The sequence below is a fragment of the Rhea pennata genome, chromosome 21, assembly GCF_028389875.1.
Source record: "Rhea pennata isolate bPtePen1 chromosome 21, bPtePen1.pri, whole genome shotgun sequence".
Classification (NCBI taxonomy): Eukaryota; Metazoa; Chordata; class Aves; order Rheiformes; family Rheidae; genus Rhea; species Rhea pennata.
Genome location: NC_084683.1, coordinates 2,195,220 through 2,214,769, shown reverse-complemented (window position 1 = coordinate 2,214,769; position 19,550 = coordinate 2,195,220). Strand labels below are relative to the sequence as shown.

Here is a 19,550-nt window from a genome sequence, read left to right as displayed (position 1 = left end):
CAGGAGCTGGTCTTCTCTCACTGGTGTGGGTAAAGTAATGTGACTGCTTGCAGGGGTGATTTCCAGGCATCCTTACAGCTGACCCAGCTTGGAGCAGGTGGGTTGGAGCAGGAGATCTCCAGAGGACCTTTCCAACTGCAGCCATTCTACGATCCTATGATTTATTCACCTCGAATGGTTGTAGGACTTAGCAGTTCTCCCCAGAGATAGGGCAAGGCAGACACAGTCTCTAACGGTTCAGTATCCACGTGAACTTGGTATCTTCAAATACATGGTTTCAAAAAACAGGTAACTAGAGCTAGAACTGCAGACATCTGGGAGGTTGGAGGGGGTAGGTTTTGGATCAGCACCATTTGGGACGGACTGATGATTAAACTGGGGAGTTGGTGAAAGTAATTGTTAATGTGAGGAAACCCTTTTAAGAGATAAAGGCAGTGATCCTGATGTTAGTGCTTGAGTTGACAACGTGATGTCTTGATGTAAGAGCCTTGTTCTTTGCTGTCCCCTCAGATTGCACCAAGGCCTGGCTGCTTTCCCTTGCACTTGCTTTTGACAGCTGTGGCTTGCAGTTTTAAGATGGAAGTCACACTAACAGCTAGCCAGATCAGGCAACGATTTATTGACTTCTTCAAGGAAAACAAGCACACTTATGTGCACTCTTCTTCTACAATACCCCTGGCTGATCCCACACTGCTTTTTGCCAATGCTGGCATGAATTAGGTAGGATTCGCACTCTGGTACTGTGGTTCTTATGGACATTGCCTGTAGCAGTTGAAATCTATGAAGCTGTCTGCAGAGCTTTTGGAATGCCCGCCCCTTTTTAATAAGCTCCTCCGGGATGCCTGAACTTACCAATAGTTTGTCAAGCTCTAGGTGCAGTCTAAAGCCTCTTGTAGCCTCTTAGATGGCAATGCATTTGCCTTTCTCCTCTTGGATAAACGCCTGCTCCAGGTGTGACTAGCTCTGTAAACACTTCAATTTGCAGGGAATTCAGTTTTCTCTTCATATTTTAGTGGCTGGTCTGTGGGCTGAGCTTGGTCACATTCCTCTGATTTCATTTTAGTGAGGTTAAGCTTTGTCCCTTTATATCCTGAAGACAGGGTTTTCAAACAAACTACAGTCTCTCCCATGGATTGTTGGAAGGTCGTTGCTGTTTTCACAATCCTCTTTCATCACTTTGTTATAAAGAGGTAGCTGGTGCATCTCCTGGAGTCCCCTGCTCTATTGCAGAGTTGGTAGAAACATTAGGAGAAGTTCCTGAGTCTGCTGGGTTGACTGTGCAGCCATGGGAGCACTGCCAGTATCCCTTCCTTGACCCTTTGGACCACAGCTGGTGCTGCAAATAGGTGCATGAAGAATCCTGGCACAAATGACTAATAACTATTTTAATGAGTGGTTGGGGCTGGGCTACTGAAAGTGCTCTGCAGGAGATCAGCACACAGTTTTTGCTAACTATATTGCCAGCTGGGAATCTGGCTGCTTTCAGTCCCTTTGGAAGTCCTGGGGCTTGATGTGCTCCAGGAACATGTACATGTGCTGAGTTACGGCCAGTTTTACTCCTCCTTCCATGTAGGAGACAGCAGCCTTGATGTTTCTGAATGCTACTTCAGGTATGTCCAGGCTGGTGGCATATCACCAGGTGGATAAAACTCATTGCCTTGCTTTTGCTAGCAACATTTGAAAGTGAGCTTATGATATTTTTCCTTCATTTAGATTTCTTTCTTCTTTTTCCTCTCAGTTCAAACCCATCTTCCTCAATACTATTGACCCCTCACACCCACTCGCTAAACTGAACAGAGCTACTAGCACTCAGAAGTGTGTCTGAGCTGGAGGCAAGCACAATGACCTGGATGATGTGGGAAAGGATGTCTACTGCCACACATTCTTCGAGATGTTGGGGTCCTGGTCCTTTGGGGATTATTTCAAGGTAAAACTGGCAGCTCTGAATCTTTTGCGCAAAGTTGCCCATCTCCATGATTTCAGCAAAGTGTTTGTCTACAAATGTACCAAGAGGAAAGAAAAGACCTCTACTCAAGACTAGTTCCAAAGGTTCCCAAGGCATGTTGTGCTCCTTTGGAATAGATGAACATGGAGTAAAAACCCCACACTGCAGGATGTTTTGAGATTAGTCTCTTAGTGTTTACAAAGGTGCTTATATTCTCACTGCTGGTTTGGTGTCTTCAGGTAGAGGTTTTATTGGCTGTAGCCATGGAAAGTTGCGTATGCTCTGACTATGACCTCAAAGAGGAGTGATCATAACATAATGATGTCCTTGCCCAAGCTTCTTGCTAGAGGAGGGTTCAACTTCACAAAAGGGATGTTAAGAATACAGTATAACAGCAGATTTCAAAGGGTTTTTTTTAGGCAGAGAACCTTCTAGGGGCTAATTTGACTGCATTTGGAAAGCCATATGAGATGTTCTGTGTACCTTGTGCGTTACATATATTAGTTTGCATATTTCTTATAACAAAAGTCTGTAAAATCTTGACTGTTTCCTCTGTGGAGAGCTGTTCTGGTCCAGCTTCTGTCTGGTAGACCTAATAGCACAAGGAGACGTCTGGAGAGACTTGGCTGAAATGTTGTGTGGAGACTAGTTTCCTGATCTTCTGAATGACCCTAAGTCAGGCATAGAAGTTTTCTGCATGTTTGAGAGACTCCCTGGGTAGACTGTAGTCAGCTAGTGAGTACAGCAGCTGATATTCTGCATGGGCAGGTGTTGCATGTTGAAGAGAAGCTTCCTTTTACTTGCTTACTTCATCTTTCCTTCTACAGGAGCTTGCTTGCAAGCTGGCTCTGGACCTTCTCACCAAGGAGTTTGGCATCCCTATTGAAAGACTCTATGTTACTTACTTTGGTGGAAATGAAGCTGCAGGGTTGCAACCAGACCTGGAGTGCAAGCAGATCTGGCTGGATTTGGGGTAAGGTCCTACAATCAAGGAAGCTGCATGTTTTGATAAGCAATAGGGAAGGTGTCAGCTAGGCAGCACTGGAGGCTTCTTTTGTGGCTTGAGGGGGACAGACGTCTCTGGTCCTGCTTGCCCAAGTGTGAGTGCACTTCTAAGTTTTGGTAGTTCTACCCAGTTTAGCCAGCAGATGCAAGAGGTCAATACTGTTGAGGAAGGTGGGTTTGAACTGAGAGGAAGTCTAAACCAAGGAAGGCATCTGGGACCTGTCTCCAGCACTCAAAAGTACAGCTTTGTGTTGACAGGCGCTCCTTTGCATCAGGAAATCTTTAATTTTTCACAATTTATGCAACTGCCTGCCTTTGTTCAGAGAAAGGTGGCATGCCTTATGTGGCAGAGTAACAGGCATATCTGGCATATCACAAATAATGTTTGCAGGGTGGTAGAACTGCAAAGCCAAAGGGAAGCACTAGTGTTAGATGGAAGAGGCCAAGACCTGTACCCTAGATCTTCCAATTCAAAATTTCTTGTATAAGCTTAAGAACATAAGTGCCCTGCTAGATCAGACCAACAGTCTTTTCAGTGCAGTGTGTTGTCTCTGACAGCAGGAGGAGGAGAAGCTATTCAAAAAGGACAGGCGGGCCTGGCTGTGGTCTGCACTCTTTTCCTCATCCATTTCCAGCATCTGCAGTTGTTGGATTAAGGGCAATAGAGCGTGTGACCACAAGGCAGGCAAGGAAGGGTTGGCTACTGGTGACACTCAGAGTTCATGAGGGGTTAAACAGGATAGATTTAATAACGGACTTAACGCTCCAAACTGCACGGGAAGCCCTGGGAATCGCACAGAGGAGTCACTGATGGGAGGCTGCCGGAGGCATGGGTCAGACACACGAGTGGGACGCCCAGACAGGACTCCACTTGTATCCTAAGGGCTTCTTAGTCTACTAGAACTGTTCCCTTGTCTCTGCTTTGCTAAGCCTGAGTAGCTGCTGGCCGGGAAGCAGCTAGACATTGTTGACAAAATGGAATGAGCATGCCTGGGCATGATGGGAATTTGGTCAATGTGTAGTTTCACACACTGGGCCTGCTATCATGTACTCTGCCAGTCACTGACTCTTCAACAGATCTTCTGCGGGTGCTCTCAGTACAGAGGGATACCCTTCTATTCTGTTTATGTTGTAGGGACCTGCACCTCTAAAGTATATCTGATCCTACTTTGAGCCTGTTGGATTTTTATAACTCTCAGTCATAGTCCACCCTCAACCTCCTCCCCTCCAAACTGAAGACTCTTACTATTTCTAGCTTCTCTTTGTAAAGCAGAAGTTCTACCCCTAGGCAGTTTTAGTTGCCCTCTTCTGTTCTTTCTCTGCCTCTGCCTCACCCTCCTTGAGATGTGGAAACCAGATCTGCACTTAGCAGTCAAGCTGTGAGTATGCCAAAATTTGACGTAGCAATGAAATGCCTTTGGTATTGTGGCTGTTGCCCCCTGTGAAACCTGTTATGAACCCATGACACAGATCTAGACTGTGGGGCAAAACCTGCCTAGCATGCATTAAAGTGAGATAGCCCCCTTTGTTCCTGACTGAGGCTTCACTGAGAAGTTCTGTAGGCCTCTGCCTACTCAGCAAGGAATCTGGGTGGTAGGATCGTGAGAGGATCGTAAGCTCTTGGCTTGGTCTGTCACAGGACCCTGACCACTCTTCTGCTCATTCAGGGAATTGCTGAACTGAAATCTCTTTGATATAGTCCTCAATTCAGGGAATTCCTGCCTTGCCATGAGTCTCTGTTGTTCAACAGGAGTTTCTTATTACCGGCTGGCTGAGAGTAGGATTCTGCCTGGCAATATGAAGGATAACTTCTGGGAAATGGGAGACACAGGCCCCTGCGGCCCTTGCAGCGAGATCCACTATGACCGGATTGGGGACAGAGATGCCTCGCACCTGGTCAATCAGGATGACCTCAATGTCCTGGAAATCTGGAACCTGGTGTTCATACAGTTCAACAGGTGGGTGAGACCTGCATTTCCAGGTGGCTCCAGTTTTGCATGGGAGTTTACTCAGGCTGTGTAGTTAGTGATGGCTCCTAGCACAAGACCACATTTTTGACCGTTCTGCCCATTTTTCTTCTGAGCTGCTGAATGGAGAGCACAGCTGAACTATGAGTCCTGGGACTTGCATTTATCCATGCTGTTCCTCGTTAGACATGTAGAGTCCCATTAACCACAAGCCATCTCTCCTGTCAGCCTTAACCCCACCTTAGCAGTTTGGCCACTTTCTCGGCCCTCTGACTCAGATGTCTCTTTACTGCTTTGCTGTTTGCTACAGCCTCATTCCTGTACCTACAAACACCTTCAGCAATTTAAGCCTTGTAGAAAGCTTTTGAACTTTGGTATTGCACCACTGAGAAGTTAGAGGAGTTGTGGCGCTTGGAGGCTGGGCATGCTATCATTGACCGAGGGAGAATCCATATGAGCCTTGCTCTTCATTCAGTCCTGCAGGGTCACCCTTCAGTGTCTCCCTGTCTCCCATCAGGGTCTTGAGGTCAACAGGTTTGGGACTGCTGACCATTCCTTTTTTTCCAGAAGCTGTGCACTTTGCAATGTTCTGTCCCCCAGCCAGCTTGAACAGAAGAGGTTGGTTATACCTGGTTTTGAGGGCAAATTAGGAATGATTCCTCAGCTCACTAGTAGGGGTTAAGTGGGAAAGAGATGCCATCCTGATCTGGGTCTAGGTTGTTGTTGAGGTACTTGTTAATTATATTTTATCACAGTTCCCCTGTGTGTGATTTGTGTATGGGCCTGTTTCTTAAATCTTATGCAACAGAATCTCACGGAGAGGAGAGATGGGCATGTCTCTGCAGTGGCTCTGTCCATAATGGCTTGTCTTTCCTTTTGGGTTTGGACAGGGAAGCTGATGGGAGTCTGAAACCTCTTCCCGAGAAGAGTATTGACACTGGGATGGGTCTGGAGAGGCTGGTTTCTGTGCTGCAGAACAAGATGTCCAACTACGACACTGACCTTTTCATTCCTTATTTTGAAGCCGTACAGAAGGTATGAACAGGGTAGTCTGGGCTTGAAGACTGACCCAGCTTTGTCTGTTTCCCTATTTCCTGGACCCTCAGGGAGATGTAGGGAGGTGATTGGGCAGGGATAGTGTCTGCAGATCTCTTCTTTCTCAGCTATGGTGAGCTCTGCAGATTTGTCCCTTGCTGAGGAGGGTAGAAACTCAGGCTGGCCCAACTGATTGCTACCTTGGGGTTTCCAGGGCAGAACGAGGGACATGAGCAGTGCAGTTTTCCCATCTATTTCCTGTGAGCTGTCCTAATCGTGTACTCCTTGGTCATCTCTGACAGCGGGAGATGCTCTGGCCAAGAGCCACCCTTTTGCCAATGATAGATAGCACATGTTGCCACTGAGTACTAGACTCAGAGACAGAATTTGTCCTTCAGACTTCTACCCAGAACCTCATGTTGTGCTAATCTGCAGAAATCCCCTGCAGAGAGGAGATCTCTGCCCTAAACCATGAATGGTCACTTGCAGAACCAGTGTGCAATTACTCTGTCTTCCTGGGTGGGGAGGGCTGTTACCAGTGCCAGGAACTAACTGTCATGAGCCCTCTGTGTAATACACATTTATTCCTATGGAAGTGTCAGAGCTCTCCAGCTGCAGATTGTACTGGAGAAAACACGGAAAGCTCAGATACTTCCTGATCCTCAGAAGGATGTGGGGCAGAACTTCAGAGATAGAGCTAGAGGGCCACCTTTCCATATGTTAAAGCCATTGGCTAGGCAAAGCAAGTGTGTTCTTGTTGTTTTCCTGCTGTGTGTGGATGTGCTGGAAGCCTGACTGTGAGGACCTTGGCCCATGGTGCAAGATTTTCACCATGTGCAGCCACTCCATTATTACAGCAGTGTCTTTCTCATGGGTAGAGACGTCCCTAAAAAAGGGAAGCTGAGACACACATGACAGAATTGGAAAAGCTTTTTCCTGGGCAGGTTAATGCCAGGCTGGAATCTAAGAGCCAGTGCACAAAACAGATGTTTTCTTCTTTGGATCTCCGTTCACTCTGTCCCTCTCCCTACCTCTGCTCCCTTGGGTTTTTTATGCTGTGGTAATTTTACTCTACCTCCCTCTGGCCCTGGACATCCTTTGGCCCTGCAAATGCAGGCTGTGGCACCATGTGGAGCCCAGCAGCTCTTTGTCTTCCCTGGATACATCAGCTCACCTTCTTGTAAGAGGAGTGTGCCGTCTCTGAGCCCTGGGAAGGGAGGGGAGATGAGGCTGACTTGTTAGGTGCTTCCCCTGCTGTTCTGCCACGGTGCTGATCCCCCCCACTGTGCCAATTGCCTCCTGTCTGCACAGGGCAGTGGTGCCAGGCCGTACATGGGACAGGTTGGTGCTGATGATGCAGATGGCATAGATATGGCCTACCGTGTGCTGGCTGACCACGCACAAACCATCACGCTGGCCCTTGCTGATGGGGGCAGACCTGACAACACTGGCAGAGGGTAAGAAGGGAACTGCCATGCTGCTGCTGCTTCTGTTTTGTTCAGTACAGCTTTCCTGAGGGGAGTGGAGTCATGTGAGTCTGTGAAATGTCTTTGAAGGCATCGCTAGAGCAGTAGATAGAGGAGTGTTTGCCACAGTATATTTGACACTTCAAAAAGCCCTGCAGCACAGTCCCCCAAAAGATGAAGACACGTCAGTCTGAATGCTCTAGTGAGTACCAGTCCCACTGTATCAACCCCCAGAAAGGATCATTATGGACAGGTGGACACAGAACTACACTTGCAGTAATGCTGCTGTCAAAAATGTAATGAAATTTGGGCTGGGGCACTGTGCAGTGGGTACCGCTTGTAGGACTGGTTCTGGGCACCTAGTGAGTCTGAGGAACAGGGCTGAGGCCAGGCACTTCACCTCTGGCTTGCTGCTGGTGAGAGCAGTTAGTTGAGAGAAAATATGGAGAGAGGGTGAACAAGCCTGCATTCTTGGTCCTGGAAGGGGATGCTGGTAGGTGGATACAGAGGGATCTTATGAGCATGAATCAGAGATGTAATGTTAGCATGAGGGCTTGTGCTATCTCCGAGGCATGTGCTGAGACGGATTCTCCGATGGGCTGTGCACTACTCCCATGAGAAGCTCAATGCCCCCAGGGGCTTCTTTGCTACACTGGTTGATGTTGTGGTACAGTCATTGGTAAGTTCTCTTTTCACTCTGCTATATGTGCTAGCATGTGCAGATCACCATGCTGAAGGGCTAATCCTCTTGGCTGTGTAGGGAGGTGCCTTCCCTGAGCTGAAGAAGGACCCAGATATGGTGAAGGACATCATCAACGAAGAAGAGGATCAGTTCCTGAAAACGCTCACCAGAGGACGTCGCATCCTGGATGGGAAGATCCAGAGCCTGGGAGACAGTAAAAGCATCCCCGGTAAGGCTGTGACTTCTTTCCAGATGCACCAAAAGATGTTTATCATTTGGGGCTGAGTCAGGGCTTGGCTGGGCTGGGAGCTGCGAGCTGGAGTCAAAAGCCTGTTGCTCAGCGTAGGGCCACCCCATTTTTCTTTTGTCTGTGTTCGCTTCCTTAGATCTGCAGCAGCTCAGACACAACATGGTAGTGTGATCTCTCTGCCCTGAGCATGCCAGTGAAGAGCTTATCAGGTGTTCATGTTCACCAGAGACTTGTTTTCTACCCTGCCAATTACTGACTGCCATTGCACAGAGCCAATTGGGTGGGACAACCAGTTGAGAGCACGAAAAGGGATATTGGCTCAAGGAACAGGAGTGCTGACTGCTGTTTTCACTCTGCAGGTGACACTACCTGGCTTCTGTATGACACCTATGGTTTTCCTGTGGATCTCACTGGGCTGATTGCAGAGGAGAAGGGCCTTGTTGTGGATATGGAGGGCTTTGAAGAAGAGCGGAAAAACGCACAGGTAGACAACAGCTCGAGGGGGCACTGGTCTGAGAGGATGCAAGGAGAATTCCCAATCTTTAAGCTTCTGGTCACGAGACTGCTCCTTTCTTATGTGTACACTCACACCTCTGTGCCCTATGGGAGAGTCCAGAGCACACCACGAGACTTCCTATGGGACATGCGTTTCCTGTGTAGCTGAGGCTGTGTTAGTACACTAAAGTTGTGAGGCCTGTGGCCTCGAACTCAGCCTTCAGACAGAATTACTGAAGTCCTGGGAGCACCTTCCCTTGTTCCCATGGAAGTCCTGGGTCTCCCTGTCTGAGAAGCAGAGCGTCCAGTCAGGCCTGTAGCTTGGATGTGTCTCCTGACACATGCAGTACAGCAATATAGGGTAGCATGGATGAGCAGGCCAAGTACTTGACCTGCCTGTGCTGGGCTCAGACTTGCTTTGAGTGCCTGCTGGCAGTGCTGGAACAGCCTGCTCTGAAGCCAGAAGAGGTGGGAGCATTCTACCAGGTGGCGGGTGTTTGCCCAGAGCATAGCTCTGAGCCAGGTGATCCTAGGAATGTGAGAGTGTGTGAGAGATGTGTGTCTAGGCTGGTGTGTGCAAGCCAGTGCTGAAGTGGGTTCTCTCAAACTTCTGTGCTTGTCACTTGCAGCTCAAATCCCAAGGCAAGGGTGCTGGAGGGGAGGACCTTCTAATGCTGGACATTTAGGCCATCGAAGAGCTAAGGGCCCGAGGGCTGGAGGTGACTGATGACTCACCAAAATGCAGCGACGCTTCAGATCCAAGTGGTGCCTATGGTATGAGAAAGCCTTCTCAGAACCATCCTCTTCTGCGAAATCTTTCATCCTACATCTCACAGGCAGGAGCTTCTTTGTCAGGTCTTCCTGGCATTTGCCTCAACAAGGGCCCCTCGGAGTTTACCTTCCTTGGGGCATGAAAGTGGGTGAAATGCGTGCACATGAATAGCACGTTTGTAATAACTTGAGCAGAGAAAGAGAATTGTAGACTGTCCAAGGGCTGCTCTAGGGACTGTTCACATCAGTTGCTGCTAACCTGATCAGAGAGACCTAAGAGGACTCTTCCCCGCAGCTTCTTGTCTCCACGCTACAGTGTCTGCATTTCCTACATGCCCGTTGCCAGTGCCACACAACTTTGCAGATGCTCCTAAATCTGTTAGTGTCCTTGGCCTGCTTGCTGGTTTTGGCTCTTTGATACAGCCACACATGCTGCTGGCTTGTATTGTGAAAGTGTGGAAAGAAGTGTCATTCTCTGCCTTGAAAAGTATTGAATCAAATTCCCTCTTCCTCAGCTAAATGTTGTCCTAGTTCTTCCTCTTTACACCTGTTTGTGTGTATAACTGCCATGAGCTTGTGCAATAACTGGGAGCCTTTGCTATGAAGTTCTGCTTCTACATGGTATCTGCCAGGTTTTCCTATTCTACTGACACTGCCTGTCCTCCCGGTGACAGATTTTGGGAGCCTCGTGGCCACAGTGAAAGCCATCCGCAGGGAGAAGTTTGTGGAGGAAGTGTCCACTGGCCAGGAGTGTGGGATAGTACTGGAACGCACTTGCTTCTGCGCTGAGCAGAGTGGGCAGATCTATGACGAGGGCTACATGGTCAAGGATGACGCCAGCAGGGAGGATGTGAATGGGCTTGAGAGCCCGTCATAGTCTGAGCTTGGGCCTGGGCCGGTGCGTTCAGAGAGGAAGAAGGTGTCAAACAAGTTCTAGCAATTCCACGTCCATAGCAGGCATCAGACATTGCACAGCTTTCCTTCTTGGGGGTGCAGCATAGCACAGGTGTGCTGGGGTTTGCTCCCTTGCTTCTTGGCAGGCTTCACTAAACTTCATAACTTCATGCTGCAGTGTTAGGCTGTCACCAGGATGCAGGTGCCTGCAGTGGTGGTGCTGGGACATGGTGCTTCTGAGCCATGAAGTGGGGAGCTGATTCAGCTCTGCCATGCCCCATAACTGTGCCTCACCTTGTCCTTCATTCAGTTCTCTGCTTTGCAGCCTGCATACTATGCCTGCAGGTGCTTAGCTTGCTCATATCACATGCACCAGTCCAGCTTTCCCTCAGCTGAGGCTTTTCCAGTTGCAGTCAAGGCCTCTGGCTAGACTGTCTGTCTCCCCCTTGGTCTGTCTCCCTCTGCTCACTGAGTGCCTTTCCCTTCTTGTACAGAAAACAGAGTTCACGGTGAAGAATGTGCAAGTCCGAGGGGGCTATGTGCTTCACATAGGAACTCTGTATGGGAGCTTGAAAGTAGGAGATCAAGTCCATCTGTCTATTGATGAGGTGAGAGGTGAGTTAAGACACAGTATAGTAGATGGCTTCACCTCTCAGTTCTGGGAGGTTTTAGCCATTTCATTCCATTAGTGCTGCTCTGGGATGAGAGTCTGCTCTCCCTGCAGCATGTGGTGCAGGCAAGTAGCATGGCTCTTCCAGTTGAGCTGGAGTAGTGGCCCTCCTGCCTGAGATCTGGCTTCCTCCTTCTGCAAGGCAGATAACACCCTGCTGGCTCTGAGCTACGGACACTGGCTTTTGCTGGTCCGTAGCAGGGCATGACCGGGAGCTGAGACATGTATGCTGCCCCACTGTCTTGGGGATGACAGCTGAGAGCCTGGGTGGGCTGCCCTAGTCCAGACATTGCTGTAGCTGGCTCAGCCTGCCGAGTGAGCGCTGGGCTAAGCCCAAGTCTGCAAAATGCATTTCCCTTCCCTGAAGGGGCTCTTCTGGAGCAAAAAGGAAGGCTACCATCTTGCAGCGCTTTTACCTATTGAGGAGGGGAGACAGTGTCTGTGACCTGGTCTGTCCCTGGCCTCTTTCCAGACAGGCCCAGTGAGGGGACATCCTGGGAAATGCTGTGTGCAAATTGGATGGGAAATGCGCTACTCCCTAAGCCAAGGCTCCAGGGCAGTGGATTTGATGAGCTGTTTCTGGTCTCCTCAGGCTAGTTCAGGTTTCTCTTGAAGCTGCACCATAAAATGCACTTCCCTTGCTAGAGACTCTGCAGTGCAAGGCCCTATTTAACAGTGGTTTCCTGCCCCAGACCAGGCGGAGGTCAGTCATGAGCAACCACACGGCCACCCACATCCTCAACTTTGCCCTGCGCTCAGTGCTGGGGGAAGCTGACCAGAGGCGGTCACTGGTGGCACCAGACAAGCTGCGGTTTGACTTCACGGCCAAGGGAGCCTTGTCTGCCCAGGAAATCAAGAAAGTTGAAGGGATTGTCTACCGGATAATTGACGAAGCGAAGGTGGGTATGGCTGTTAGGTTCAGAAGGACCTTGTGGGCTGGGATGGTACTCAGTCAGTTCACTGTCGCAATCCTGTAGAAAGGATCCTGTTCTTTTCCTGGCAGACCCAGGCATAGGCTTGCCACAGTGTCTGAATCAGCCTCAGTGGATGACTGGGGCACCAGTTTTCAGAAGAAATCTGGTGTGAACCCCATTCATTCTGTGCTTTCTCCTCCCTGTTTCTGAACTGTGCAGTGTAACATGGGTTTATGTTTGTTGCCATTCCCCAAAATGTTTCCGGTCAAAGATAAGTTTTGCCTTGGTCACCAGTTCCCATTGACTCTTCTCACATGGACTGGCTCTCTGTGTTCAGTCTTTATGTTCAACTGGATAGGGACATAGGGACGTAGTTAGGAAAAAATGCCTTGGGTCAAGTTTTTGTATGATCTGGGATGCTGGAAGTTTGGCCCAGCAGGAGTTTGCTGAGCTACTGATGCAGTATTGTGCACAGATCTGAATGACCTCAAGAAAATTTTGATTGATACCTTGCTCTGTTCACTGGTTCTGAGGCCTCTCTAGGGATGGAGTAATTCCTTGCCTGCTCTAGTATTGTATTAGCTATGAGAGCCAAGGAGAACTTGACAGAGTAGTTTCTCAGGCCTGGCTGGTGATGTGAGCCAGACCCACTATGATGTGAGAGTTGCTCTGCCCAGCACAAGCCCTGTCTCAGAGCAGACCGTGGAAGGAACCCTCCGCTCTGCTTGGGAGTTTGTAGTTAGAAATCACTGAATGTGCAGGAGCACACAGGGTCTGAGCAGGCCCTGGTATCAGGAAACTTGAAGATGGAGTAGCTGTTAAACAATTTGGGATCCCTGCAGCTCAACAAACTGTCACTCCTGTGAGGTACATAACGTTCCTTTTACGATATTTCAGAGGAAGCCAGAATTCTGTGGGAATGCAGGCCTTTGGTCACAGCTGGCAGGACCAGCTCTTATCTGCACTCCTTTCCTGTCTTCTGCAGACTGTGTATGCCAAGGACTGCATTCTCGCAGCAGCCAAAGCTATCCAAGGCTTGCGGGCTGTTTTTGATGAGACCTACCCCAATCCTGTCTGTGTGATCTTACTTGGCATCCCTGTGGAAGAGCTGCTGGCTGACCCCTGTGGCCCCGCAGGCTCGACCACTTCTATTGAGTTCTGCGGAGGGACGTGAGTATCTGGACAGGCAGTGGAAGGCAGTGGAGTGGATGAAGAGGAGTCCCCATGGATCCTGAGTTCCTGAAGGTCTGCTGTAGTGTGTGCTGGGCACAGAAGGGTGAGAGCTTGAGGTAATGATTATAAGCCTCAGCGTTCCCAGTGCACTGTCCTGAGTAAAGCTGTGTTTCCTGTCAGCCTTTGCAGACAGGGAAACTGCCTGTACACCTATGTCCTTGCCCACACATACAGTCTATGGCAGTGCTGGGAGCATAGTCTTTGCCACCCTTTTTTCCCTCTTAGGCTTTTGATGGCTGAGTTGAGTCCTGTCCCCACTCTTGCTGCATCTCCTTTTTTTATTTTTTTTAATTTTTTTTGTTCCCGTGCTGATACCTGCTGAGATTTTTAACTGTCTCCTGTGAGTTTGTGTCTGGCACTTGCAGAACTCCAGCCGTACTGGCCCCTTTGTGATTGTGTCAGAAGAAGCAATTGCTAAAGGCATCCAGAGGATAGTTGCAGTCACTGGTGCTGAAGCTCGAAAGGTAAGGGAGAGGCAGGAGATAATCTTCTGTGAAATCTGTGCACTGCAGGAAATCACTGGAGCATGCACACACACATGGTAACCCTCTACCGAGGTTCCTTTCAGTCAAGTTTGGCCAGTATTTCTAATGCGATAACTCAGCGCCACAGGGTGTCGTTATGAGTACGTAAAGGACTCCTGGCTTGAACTCCACCAGCCCAGCCACAGAAAAGGATGTTGCTGTCAGTGAAGGTTGTGCTGGAAGTCTCTGTGTATGACATAGCTGGAGGAGAGAGCTGGAGGAGTCTAAGCTCTAGCTGTCGTGTTAATGGGGCAGAAGGGCATAGGGTGGATCCCAGAGGTGGCTGCAGGGCGAGCTCTAATTGATTTGCAGGATAGGCTGCAGATCTAAAGTCCTCTTGGGGGCGTAAGTGTCAGAATTTATTCGGGCTTGGTACTGTGCTCTCTGTTGAGTGTGGGAATGGCAAGGAGTCTCCGTGTCTGGAACTGCAGCATATGGTTCTGGGCAGAGGTCAGCTTGGTAACTCTCTCTGCAAAACATAACTTGAATTTTATTCTGCTAGGCCCTCAGGAAAGTAGACAGCCTCAAGAAATTGCTGTCTGACCTGGATGCCAAAGTGAAAATGCAGAGAGCTCCCAACAAGGATGTGCAGAAGGAGATTGCAGATCTTAGTGAGGTGAGGATGGGGGCACTAGGGGGAGGTTCAACTCGGCTAATAAAGGCTGCCTGACGCGTGTACCGCTAGCTGTGCTTGGGGGACCAGGCCGGGCCAGGCTCCTCCCTCCCTCCCTCCCTCTTTCCCTGCTTTCCTCGCAGGGCAGCTGGCCGGAGGATGCCGCTGGATCACTGCCGCCTGCAGGGCCCTGAGGAGTCTCAGCCGCCGGAGGTGTGGGCAGCGGTGGCAGCCGAGAAGGAGGAGGAGGAAGAGGAGGTGTGGGACCCGTGCGCCTTGCGGACGTTGTTCACGTGCATGGGGCTGCTGAGCCACACTGAGGGCTCGGCCTATGTGGAGCTGGCGAGCGGCACCAAGGTGCTGTGCGCCGCCTGGGGCCCGCGCGAGGCGGCCGCAGCGGCGGATCTGGGCGGCGCGGCGGCGGCCACGGCGGGGTGGTTGGTGTGTGAGTTCCGGCACGCTCCCTTCGCCGGGAGTGGGTGACAGGCAGCAGCGCACGAGGCGGCGGCGGAGCGCGAGGCAGCTGCGATGGCACTGCATGAGGTGCTGGAGCCGGTGGTGCAGCTGGCGTGTTACCCGCGCGCGTGCCTCGCCATCAGTGCGCTGCTGCTGCAGGACGGCGGCTCCGCCCTGGCCGCCACCGTCAGCGCCGCCATGCTGGCGCTCACTGACACCGGCGTGGAGATGTACGACCTGGCGGTGGGCTGTGCCCTGTGCCGGCCACCCAGCGCCGCTGCCGCCTACTGGCTCCTGCAGCGTAATGAGGCCGAGGAGCGCCGCCGCCCTCCTCACCGTAGCCCTACTGCCCTCCCTCAACAAGGTGTCAGGGCTGCTGGGCTGTGGCCAGGGCGGCCCCCCTGACAGCTGGGCCCAGGCACTGCGCCTCAGCCTCGATGGCTGCCACCGCTTCTACTCCGTGCTGTGGCAGAGCCTCCTACGCACTGCCCGGCTCCGTGCCACGTGCTCCACTGCCTGAGCCAGCCTGAAGGGCCCCCTCCGCTGCCGCAGGCCCCAGAGGCCAGCAGAGCGGCCTCGTACTGCTAGAGCCCCCGGATTTGTCCCCCTGCACTGCCAGAGGCCTCTCTGGAGCAGTTCCCCACTGCCCGAGCCCGCTGGAGGCCAGCCGAGCAGCCGCCTGCACTGCCAGAGACCCCCAGAGCCTTCCTGAGCAGCCCCTCGCAGCACCGCAGACCTCACAGAGCACCCCAGCTCCTGCCTGAGCAGCCCGTCCATATTGCTAGAGGCCCCCCCACACCTTGAGCGGCCTTCATACGACCTAAGCCCCCCAAAGGCAGCCCCCCCACACACACATTGCCTGAGCTGCTGTGGAGTGGACCCCATATCACCTCAGCTGCCAGAGCCTGCCTGTGCCCCCCTCCCCTCCACACCACTGGAGTGCTCCTGGACCCCCCCTCCAAGGGACTGCCCACACTGCTGAGATCAGCTGCTTTAACCACTGGATCCCCCCAAGAGCATCTTCGCACCTGCTGGAGCCCCCCAGTCAGCCACCCGCACTGCTGGAGCCCACCAGAGTCTACTAGGCCACCCCTGGACTCACTAAGGCCCAAAGCTTGGAGGTGGCCCTGGTGCCAAGGATGAGACTGCCATGTCCAGCCTGTCCATTTCCTGGACAGTGCTTCGGGGTGGTGGAGAGACATGTTTTGGCTGTTTTTTTTTTTTTTTTTGTTGTTTGTTTTTTTTAATATATATAATAAACCCAGCTTTTCTGATGAGTCTTTGGCCTGCTTGGGTCTGCCAGTGAGACACTGAAGGATGTGCTCATTTGCCTGGCACCGCTAGTCTGTGGCTACTTGTCCAACTGACTGCCAAGTAGCAGGCTCAGTCCTTCACAAAGAGGGGGCTCTGCACACACACTTGGACATTCCTCTGTTGGCTCCTGGTTATATGCAACTTGGTGTTAGAAGTGGCAACTACAGCAGCAAATTTTGCCCAGTGTAGTCTACCTCTGTTCCTGATGCAGGCAAGACCTGAGATCAGGGCTGCCCTTACCATTGAGCCCAGAAGTGGCCTGGGCCAGGCGCTGCAGGGAGGTTGTTTCTCTGCCAGGAGCACAGCTCGCTCAAGTGGCCCTTTTTTTCCCCATCAAACCCCAAACTGTTTTTGGAGAACAAGTAGCAGGAGTCACACTTGATTCCGTCCTGGTTCTGTTGTGTTGATCTGTCCCATGAACCAAGGAGGTGTCCTGGCCCTGGGTTGTCACAAGGAGAGAGCGGCACTGAGGCCAAGCAGGGCTGTGTGCAGCCCAGGAACAACTTTTCTTGTGCATTGTGCTGTCAGATGCTTGGGCTGATGCAAGGCAGAATCTTGCGGGCAATGGTAGCAGGGAGGTGCAGAGGCAGATGGGCACTGACTTGCCAGACTCTGAGCTTTGAGTTGTTACTGGGGATGGAGTGGAGCTGGTCCTGTGAGGCCGGCTGCATCATGTTGCACCAGCCTTAGGACACTGAGGCTTGCCTCAGCCCATTGAGAAGGAGTATCCTGGGCGAAGACGGTGACTGATGTGTTTCCACTGAGAACGCCAACTTCATGTTCACGCAAAAAAGCCAAGCTGTGCTTGGTCTTGTGACTCAGCAGGGCTGGCTTGTCACACCTACGCCCGCACTGCACCACTGCTGCAGTGAGCTCTGGGCAGGTGAATGGGAGCGGACCTGGGAGCACTGCAGTGGATGCTCATCTACGGACAAAGCAGCTGCTTACAATCCCACAGCCGAGCAAATTACCTTGTGGACTGGGGATAACTAGTACAGTCTCAGAGTGGGGGGCGATGGATAGCAGTAACATAGAGCCTAAGAGAAACCAGGCTGGTACCAGCCTAGGGTTACAGGACAGTCAAAGCCCAAGGCAGCTTCACACCATGCTTGGTCCTGGGAGTGATAAATGCTGCAGCTACTTTTAATCAGGCAGCATGAAAAGCACTCAGTTGTAGGCCAGGAGGGTGCCTTAATCCTCTTCCTCCTAAAACTGTGAAGTCACAGGAGCCCACGCTGAGCTGCGGGGCAGCTGCGTGGCTCTTCTTGCTGTCAGTGTTTCCTTCCCGCAGGTCCATGGGAGGCTTGGGCTCGACTGGGGAGCTGGAGGTAGAAACCACACAAAGTGTAGTGTTCAGACACTCCTGCACTTGAGCCAGGCCCAGCACCAGTTGCACAGCTAGGCTGGTCAATCCAAGTCTGCCACATGCCTGTCGCTGACTGTACACCCGTAGAAAGTGTTAAGATTTCAGCTTTAATCACATGCACCCAGGAGCAGCAATGGCACCTCTCACACCTTCCACCTGCCTGAGACCACGTGGATCCAGCTCAAGAAACCTTTGCTTCTTTGAGCAGCCCCCAGTGCACATGTGCATCCATGGAGGACTCAGAGGCCTGCTCTCTTTAATGCCAGTTCTGCCACATGGCATTGTGGAGAGGCAGCTAGCACCTTTCCAAGGAAGTAGCCAGTATATACTGCACAGTATATTCTAGGACTGTGTGTGGCAGCTGCTTGGCAAAGTCATTCTCTCATGGATGCAGAAAAGCAGGCGCATTTAAGCTTGTTAAAAAGTACATCAGACTCAAATAACCAGAGAAAAGAAATACAAATTGTATTTTGTTTTCCTTCCAACACAATACACTCTTTTACCAAGGCAAATTAGAAATACAGAACAATTTCCTACCAGCAAGAAAAGGACGACCTAGAAATGAAAGACGCTGAAATAAGATACAACTCTGCAGAACATGGAGAATGAAAGGGACCACGAGTTCCTTGCCTGAAGATAAGTCCCAAAGCACTCTCCTGCCACTGTCTACATAGCCGAAACGTGCCTGATGGCAAAGCAAACACCTCCCATTATTGGTGACAAAGCTGCTCAGTGGGAGTCCTGGTGACTACAAATGCTGTTGGGTAGCACAGCAGAGAACAGTCAAGGAGTGACCAACAAAGACGACCCATTTGTGAGTGTGGGTGACTGGCAGCAATTGGGCTTGCACTACACCGCACTAGGCTGCTGGTGTCGAACTGCAGGGAGCTGCCAGACCAAACAGGACAGGGTGCAAAGGCCCCTTCCATGTGCAGTTCCTGATGTCTGGGCCTCCCATAAGCAATGAGGGGTAGTTCCAACCTGTCACCTCCCAGAAGAGACAGAGCTGCAACTTTGCCCTGTTTTGTGATGCCAATGACACGGGTGGAAAACTATAGCTTACACCAGCCTTCTGCATTCATCTGCCAGTACTGAGGCTGAGCTCAGCGCGCAGACCAAGCTCCCTGTCCGGAAACACTCAGCCCTTGCTGTGAAGGCCACTTGGAGCCACCTCAGGGTGGTACTCGTCTGCACAGCCTCTGATGGTACAGCAGAAGGACGACAGCACAAGGGTTGTCACGACATGATGCCATGCAGCTCTGAGCGCCTTGGCCTGCTGTACTGGCACCCGCTGAACTTTCTGAGAGGCCATACTTTCTGAGAGGCCACACAGTGCCATGGCTGGCACAAGTTCCCTGTGGGGCTCAAAGTGCGCAGACAAGGGCTGTGGGAAGGGCAGGCTTGAGGACATGCTTTCAGGGCACAGGAGGCTGACATATGAACTGTGTAGCACACAGAGGCGTTGGTGCAGTGCCTGGCACAGGGAGAGCTAATGGTGCTGGGTCCTTTGTGATACAGTGTGCTGCACCAAGCTCCAGGGCCTCCTTGCTCCCTTGGCAGCACAGTGCGAGAAGAGGGTGGACCCTTGCTCACAAGGTAGCCTAGATTTCTGCTCAACACTGATGTTCCTTTGGGACATGATTCTTTCTGCTTCTACCTTCTAACCCTCCCTCCCTCCCTCCATACACATTTATTTATCCCTAGTCTAAAAACAGAAAGGAGGGGGGAAAAAAAGCGCAACACAAAGGCTTCTCTTACCACAGCAGGCCAAGTCTCGTAGGAGCGGGACATGGGGCTGCTGGCAACAGTGGCAGGGGATGCCCATGCTAGGCATGAGTGCTGAGAGTGGGTACTTCGCATCACGTGGCACTAGGTGTAGGCCTCAGAAGAAAGACGAACACAAGACAGGAACTGCTGGCCCACCAGGAACGACACGGTATCCCAGTCCAT

General features: G+C 51.3%; 2 pseudogenes; both read left to right on the top strand.

Annotated features, from left to right (window-relative positions):
• Positions 1-576: 576 nt before the first annotated feature.
• On the top strand, positions 577-14,521 carry LOC134149695 (alanine--tRNA ligase, cytoplasmic-like; annotated as a pseudogene).
• Positions 14,522-14,623: 102 nt separating this feature from the next.
• On the top strand, positions 14,624-15,440 carry LOC134149694 (exosome complex component MTR3-like; annotated as a pseudogene).
• Positions 15,441-19,550: the final 4,110 nt, after the last annotated feature.